Consider the following 8226-nt stretch of genomic DNA (forward strand, 5'->3'; position numbering starts at 1 on the left):
TGTCTAGTACAGCAGAAATGTACCAAATATATTCATCTATTTCATGTCAAAACAGAAGTTGCAGCTTGGTGGTCAAATAGCCAATTTAAAGTTTTGAGATTTGAAACTTACAGTATTTCATACATCAAGCACTTACATTTGATTCTTCATAACATAAGCATTATGTTTATGTTACATTTGACATTTTTACACATTTGTTTACATTTCATACATCAAGTGAAGAAAACTGGACGATTAAAGGGATACTCCACATAAGATTCATTCATGAACAAAGCAAGTGACCACTGTGTTAATGAATGGGCCATTGAATCATTGACTCACCTGAGTTGTTAAAAAATGCAGAACAAAAAGGCAAAAACAAAACACTATATTTCTGGGAGACACAACTTTTCTGCTTTGTTTGGAAAAATGTTTGCTGGCTAAATAAAGTAAAAACTGTCAAAATTGACAATGTTTTGGTCAATTATTTTAATGAACTTAATGTTTATTAAACTGTTGTGTAAAATTAGTATTAGCAACCGTGCAGATATTCAGTAAAAAAGTAATTTTTGCAGCTTGTTGTCAATAAATTGCCTTTTTATAAGTTTTGGGATCTGACATTGGCAGTGTTTTATGCATCAAGCACTTTTATCACAAAAATGTGATTCTTAATAACATGAACATGAAATTCTTACATGTTATAAAGTTAAGAAAGCTGGAGAATTTCGGTGATACTCCACCTATGAACATTCTCTCATTCTCTTCTCTCTTCATGTCATCTCAGTTGTATATGACTTTCTTTATGTGAACACAAACGAAGAAACAAAATGAAAACTATAATCCATCATTTCTGACAAACTGTAATGAGTGGGTTCATTGATTCATGCACTGAGATTGTATACCATCATGTTTGCTTTGTGTGGTTTTTGAAGCATCAACTTTTGGGTTACTATTCACTTGCATTACATGGACTCACAGTGATAACTTTTTTTTTTTAAAGATCTTTGTGTTCATTTGAAGAAAGTCATACATTTGGGACAGCATGAGGAAATGATGAGAGAATTTTCATTTTTTGGATGGAGCATCCCTTTAATGCAAAGCACAGCAAACTACAGAAGAGCCCAGTATAACTCCCTCTTTCCACAAAGGGGCAGAGTCCAAATGATGTGGCAAAACCGTGGTTTGTCCTGAGGAGAATCTGTACACTGTGCATGCTCTGCCTGCTCTCACACTTCATTATTCAACACATACACATACACACTCACACACACATACTGACAGCACAGAAAAGCTCTTTGGGCTTTTGAGAGGATGTATTTTTAGAGTGATGAAATCTCATGACCAGACTGAGGCTGCATGTCTCACTAGTTTCTTTGCTCCAGGCACTGTCCTTCCACCATCTCTCACCCGCTCACTCAAGGTTAAGCTTCTTTAAGTGTCCTGTTTGTTTTCTAACTCATCTTCAGTGTTTAGTATTTAAAGTGTGTAGTCCATTTTTTATATACATTATATATGTTAAAGTTAAGCAGAAGAGTGATGCGTTCATATAGATTGCAAAAATCTGTGTGAACTAGAATGCTGCAGCAGTATCTCAAAACACATTTTTAATATCTATGCTTTATTCAGACCTTCACCGGATAATGAGGCAATGTGGGTGGAAGCAGCAACACAGTAGAGATCCTGAGCTTTCTGGTTTGTATCAAACAAGGTGAGATAAAACAACATGAATTATTGATAGTCAACTCTTCAGACTCTTCTGAAGCAGCCAAAAAAGTCCTCAAAGTAATTATGGACAATGACATGCTTAGGGAAAGCCGCACAAGGTGATTTGCAAACAAAAAGGAGATGTTTGAATAAGATAAGCTTGTAATCATGATAGCTACACTGCAACTTTTGCAACTTTCAACTTGCACACATTATACCCACAAACAACTGCATACAAACTGGGTTAAACACAATAAAAACACTGTGTTTATTTCAGTCAAACGTCTTGCATGGGTGACGCACGATATAACAGGCCAAAATAGTTGAGTTGTGAGTTGTTGTTTTTTGGACTGCTGGCTAAAAAAAGGCAAAAATGTTGCAATGAGTGTACTACTGCAGATCATATCTCATAATGCAGCTTTTGGTTGCAAAAAGGACAAAGATCACAAAATAAAATAACAACATATCACATAACTGTTAGATAAGAGAACAGAACAACCTGCAAACATAGACAATAAATAATGGACAAGGAACAACTGAATTTAGGGCTATAAATACACAGGGAAAAACTAGGGTCTATAAGTATAACACATGAGGGCAAAACTCTGTCCAACTCAAAACAGAACTCAAACATATGCTGATGTATATACATTTTTAAACATTAAAAAAAATTTTTTTTAGTTATGAATATGTAATTTAGGCATGTTTTTTCTCCAGATCTCTTCAGGGTAGCAACATCTAACAGGATGTTTGACAGGAATGAAAATGAGGCTATGAGGGATTGTTCAGTTGACAATGTCTTTCAGTAGACAAACACCTTTTTAAAAGTTGTGATTTGCAAAAACTTGATCCAGGACCTTTATACAGTTTGTGCCATTGGAAAGGCTGTAAGTCTATCCCTCACAGCTTTGTTTTCATCCATGTTAAATTCAGTATGGTGTCTAACCTGATTAAGGTCTATAAAAAATTACTAATTCCTGACATCTAGTGATTAATTAAATGCTGTGCATTTTGTACCGGTTTCATTAATGTTTAAAGTGATGCATTAACAATGAAGCATATGCAAAATGACAGACTGATACCAACAAAAAGTGATTTGCACAGCACTCTGCATTTATTAATTGTGCGCTGTAAGAAAGATATAAGCTGATCTCAGCTATCTGGCATTTATTAATTGTGCGCTGTAAGAAAAATATAAGCTGATCTCAACTATCTGCTGAAGTTACAAAGGTATGCAATATAAATAGATTTATAGAGTTAGTGTTGACAGTGTTAACTATAGTGGCCCCTGTCAAGGGAAGTAAAAATACCCTATGTGTTTATCGTAGAGGGGTGTTCCCCAGCCAGACTGCTGTGTGTGTGTGCATTTGACGATCGCCAGATGATAACCTGATTGAATTATGGCCAATATGATGAGAAGTGCCACTTCTGTGCCACTTTAAAAATGGAGGAAGCGTTCACTGTGTTTGAGCACGCTCAATAAATATTTCATCACCCTGAGAGCTGAGGCACGCTTTGAGGCTGAGTGGTCTACGGACTCCATATGTGGGCTCTTCCTTTCACTCTCTCTAGGACAGAGCAGCCCGCTGGTATTCTGCCAAACCAGAGCACCATGTGCTATCAGGGTCTGGAGAGAGACGCCCTTACTGCACTGAATGGAATTGCTGCAAATTCATGCTTGTGTGCCCAAGAACAAACCAAAGGAATGTTTGACTATGTGTGTCGGTGATGTAAAAAAAGAAGGAATAAGAAAATGTCTAAGACTGTTTGTGCTTGTATTGCATCTGATAGAAACCACAGCAAAGTAAGCCTTGCCTTTGGCTTCTGGCTCAAATGACCGGATACAGGATGTGATAAAGCATCTGTCTGCTAGTGTTATACATTACGCTTGTGATCACAGATTGTACTTATATAACACAGTGTAGGCAACAAAAGCATTAGACAGAAGCACCACAGGCAGTCATTTTCTCTTTAAACTATAGAACACCCATACTGCCAGAAATGTGGTGACTTTAACACTGATCCATTTTTTGGATTGTTGTAAAAGCTCCCTTATGATTTGAGATTTACAGCAAATTCATGCAAAACTAAGTAAAAATAGTGATTCTACTAACTGAACTATTATTCAGTGGTGTTTTTCTCCTTTCAAACAACAAGCTACTGTTTCTAAAGTGTAGTGGTGCAGCATGATCAAAAGTTATAGCTTTTTAATGTCTGAGATGGGGTAATAATTTGGTTCTTTCTAAATGTTAATTTCTCTTTCATATGGATTGTGATTAATTTCAACTAATTAGTTCACTGAGACAATTCATGTAAATTAATCACTAGTTAAAAATCCCTTATTGCTTTTGTGCTAGCAAAAATAAGGTATAAATATGTGGAAAATATGGTAAAAATGTGTGTATAAATATAAATTAAATTAAATTATATCAAAAATATAAATTATATAATTAGAAAGTTATGTTTTTAATAATTAAAACATATTGGCTAATGTAGCTATTTTTGTTTGTAGCTTGTAGTGTTGCTAACTACTTTTTCAAATCAGTAGCTTAACTATAACTACTTCAACATGTTTAGTAACTTCTCAAGCTACAGTTTCAAAATACACCAAAAATAAAGGTCCCAAAAGAGGGTTTTTGCAGAGAAGCTATAAGAACCATTTTTGGTTCCAAAGATCCTTTCAGTGAGCAGTTCCTAAAAGAACCATTTATTTCTTAGTGAGAAGAACATTTAATCTAACATTTTTTTCCACTCTAAAAACTTTTTGTGCATTAAAAGATACCACTGATGATGTTAAAGGTTCTTCATGGGACCATAGATGCCAACCATGCCAATAAAGAACCTTTATTTTTAAGTGTGTAGCTTCCCCAACACTGGATGCACTGCATTCTTACTTTTTGGACATGTCACATTTTTCTGGGGATTTACAGAACCCCATACATGCACAGATGGGAGATTCTGCCCAAGAACATTCACAGCAGCCATATTTAGCATCAGTGTTAAATACTTTAACAGCTTCTGTAAAATGACAAATGAACCCTGATGGCCAGCAGCATATTGAAAGAGCCAGAATGAGGGCGACAATAACTTGTGCCCAAGTTGTCCCACGCCATACATCAAAGCGTGCTTCCATCTGCCTCCTGCTCTTGGAAGACCCCAGAAATGTAATAGGGCTATGCCATTCCCTTCAATAACATCAGAAACTCTTTAAATTGTGTTTAAAGAGCCATTGCTCTTCAATTTTCAGCCTGCTCAGATGCAGCCAAGCTAAGAGAAGTTAGAGATTAAATAAACTGAGATGGTGCCAGCGGTGAAAATTATTGCCAAAGTTTCTTTCATCAGCAGATGCCACTTCCAAAATTGGTTTATCAAATTGATAAGAATTTTCATTTGTTTAAGGATCCATTATATAGAATGTTATTATAATAATTATAAACAAAATGTTAAATTATTAACTTTAATCGTAAGTTAAAATATATAAACACGACTGTTCTTGTTGAATATCAACATAATCAGAAGCTTATTCCAGAAAAATAATAGAGGACAGGAGCAAGCAGATTTCAGCTGCTGTCTTGATAAAGTGGAGAAGAAGAGGGATGACAAGATAATAGTCCTCAGAGATGTGATTCCATCAAAGCCTCTGATTCATCTGTGTTGGATCACAGGTTCACCGAGGACAGTCATGCTCAGGCACATTTGAGACAGTCGTCTATGAAATACCCCACTGAGTTCATTTCTGCTCAGGTCACTCCCAGAACAATCTTTCTGATGCTTGTTTTTCTGTTTTTGGATGCTGTAACATTGGACTGCGATAAGGGTTGAAAGGAAATGTAAATAGAAACTATTGTATGTGGCCATGATAACAAGTCTGAGTAAGCTTTGTTTCCAGGCAGGTTTTCAGGAGACGAGACAATACCCTGGGACATTTTTCCTTCTTATTCCCTGAAAAAGAACCCATTACGTAATAGTGCCCGCCTGTGCAGAAAGTGTGAGCCGACAGCCTGACTGATCCAGTTTAAATGCGAGCATGCATGACAGCAGACGGGCTGGGAGGAGGTGGAGGAGAGATGGGCGAGGGTGTGAGCGATGCAATATGCATTTCACTGAAGGGTTTATCTTGCTCTGTGCTCACAATGAAGTTCACTACATACAGTATGATGTGTATCTCACTATGCATTGCCTAATTTTCCCGATCCAAAAGACTGACAATGACAAAAGACTGATTTGTAAAACTTGATCTAATATTTAATCTTTTTAAAATGTTACAGGTTTATATAGCTCATGAGAACACTTGAAAACCTACTGCATTAATCTACACTTTGTCTACACGTTGATATTGTTATATGAGACATATATAAAGGAAAAAAATGATATTATTACATTTATTCATTTACAGAAGTTTTTTTTTTTCAAAGCAACTTCCAAATAAGAATTACAACAAGTGATTCCTCTTAGGAGGCATGAGCACAAGTCCTTCCAATACAAAGTTTCAAACATTGTCCAGAATAGTATAAGCTACAACAGGGAGGGATACAAGAAATAGTTAAAGCATAGAAGAATGATATATTATGGTTCTGTTGAAGGTAATAAATAATACTATTTCATGATTAAATGTTTTTCAGTAGCTGTCAAATAAGAGAAAGGTTAATAAAAGTAATAAATGTTCACTCTGAAGAGATCCACGTTTACTAAATGAGACATTTTTGGTGCATCATTTGCTAAAGTATTTGAAAGTTATCAAAAAAAAACAAACATTTTTGTACATCAATCAATCAATCAATCACTAACATAAATAAAATAAAATGCTGTATCACTTTTGACCCTTATATCTACACTTTATTAGAATAGTGCTCCTCTGGTTGCCTTTATATTTACATGATTTTTAATCAAAACAATATTGTTTTATTTCCTTTTATGTTGCCCCATAAATATAAAAAATGTATTATTCATCATATATGATTGTAAATGGTACTTATAGTCCCATATATCAACCTCACTGGAAACATCTTCCCTATCTTAGGCTTTTCTAATCAGGGAACACTTTCCCTCTCCCTCTTTCTCTTCTGCTCCCTATGAATGTTTGCCCTGAGGCCAGAGAGGGAGCAGCAGTTCAGAAATTTCACATAAATGCCCAGCACTCATCATATGCAGACTCTCACACATTCGCCACAGCTCTCAGGCTCCATGTGAGTTTTAGATAAGTCAAGTGGATGTGTGCTGAGAAGGAGGCTCAGCATATTACTGCACTCTATCACTGTAATATCCCCATATCATTTTAAGCCCGATAGAAGGATATAAAGTGGAGTAAGTGGAAGTATAAAGTGGAAGATTTTGAAAGACAGTGCTGTAATGTGGTGTAAGATTTAAACAGAAGGTAAAACTGGCCTATTAGCTCCTCTATTACTTATGTTCCTGTGATTCAGTGAAATATGAGCTGGTTGGAAGATCCAGTGAAAGTTGATCTGTAAAAATGTAAAGTATTTATATGTTGCACAACAGAGTTCAGGAATGCAATGTCATGAATCAGAAAAGCTTCATTCAGTGATAAAAAGACCATACACCCTTCCAGTCCTTGGGGCATAACAAAAGGATGGGATTACAGGGCAAGAGCTCATTCCCGGTAACTGATCTGCAGTTTTTCCTGTTTCAGAGCAGGCCATGTGACCTATTGTGGAGTCAGACCGTGGAGCCGAGTCCGATGGAGCTAAAGGTCCACTACTTTCAATCCAGTCCCCATTTTATTCCTTTTGTTGGTTCAGTTTTGGGTATTTTAATTTAAAAGTCAATTTTGAGTGTTTCTTTTCTTTACTTGCATTTAAAGGGTTAGTTCACCCAAAAATGAAAATTAGCCCATAAATTACTCACCCTCAAGTCCACCTAGGTGTATATGACTTTGTTCTTTCAGACGAATCCAGTCGGAGTTATATTTTATGTGTATGTCTTTGATCTTTCAAGCTGTTTAATGCCACTCAGCGGGTTTTGCATGCATCAGTCCAAAAGAAGTTAATTAAATGTGCCCATCCATAAAAAAAAAGTGTCTCACACAGCTCCGGGGGGTGAACAAACGCCTCCTGTAGCGAATCGATGCGTTTTTGTAAGAAAAATATCCATATTCAAAACGTAATAATCACTTTAATGTAGCTTGCTCCAACAGTTGTACACGGAAGCAGCTCCGGGCGGATGACGTATGAGTTCAGCTTTGCACATGCGCCGGTGAGTCTCGTGAAAACCAACGTTTGTTAACAGGAAATGCATCGATTCGCTACAGAAGGCCTTTGTTCACCCCCGGGAGCCATGCGAGACACTTTTTTTTTTATGGATTTTTATTTCACTTCTTTTGGACTGATGCATGGAACACCTGTTGAGTGGCATTAAACAGCTTGAAAGATCAAAGACAATTTTTAATATAACTCCGACTGGATTCATCTGAAAGAAGAAAGTCATATTCACCTAGGATGACTTGAGAGTGAGTAATTTATGGGCTAATTTTCATTTTTGGGTGAACTAACCCTTTAATGTCTTAGGAAAAAGCTCATAACTTAT

This window comes from Sinocyclocheilus anshuiensis, unplaced genomic scaffold (assembly GCF_001515605.1).
Source record: "Sinocyclocheilus anshuiensis isolate Anshui unplaced genomic scaffold, SAMN03320099.WGS_v1.1 scaffold2284, whole genome shotgun sequence".
Taxonomy (NCBI): domain Eukaryota; kingdom Metazoa; phylum Chordata; class Actinopteri; order Cypriniformes; family Cyprinidae; genus Sinocyclocheilus; species Sinocyclocheilus anshuiensis.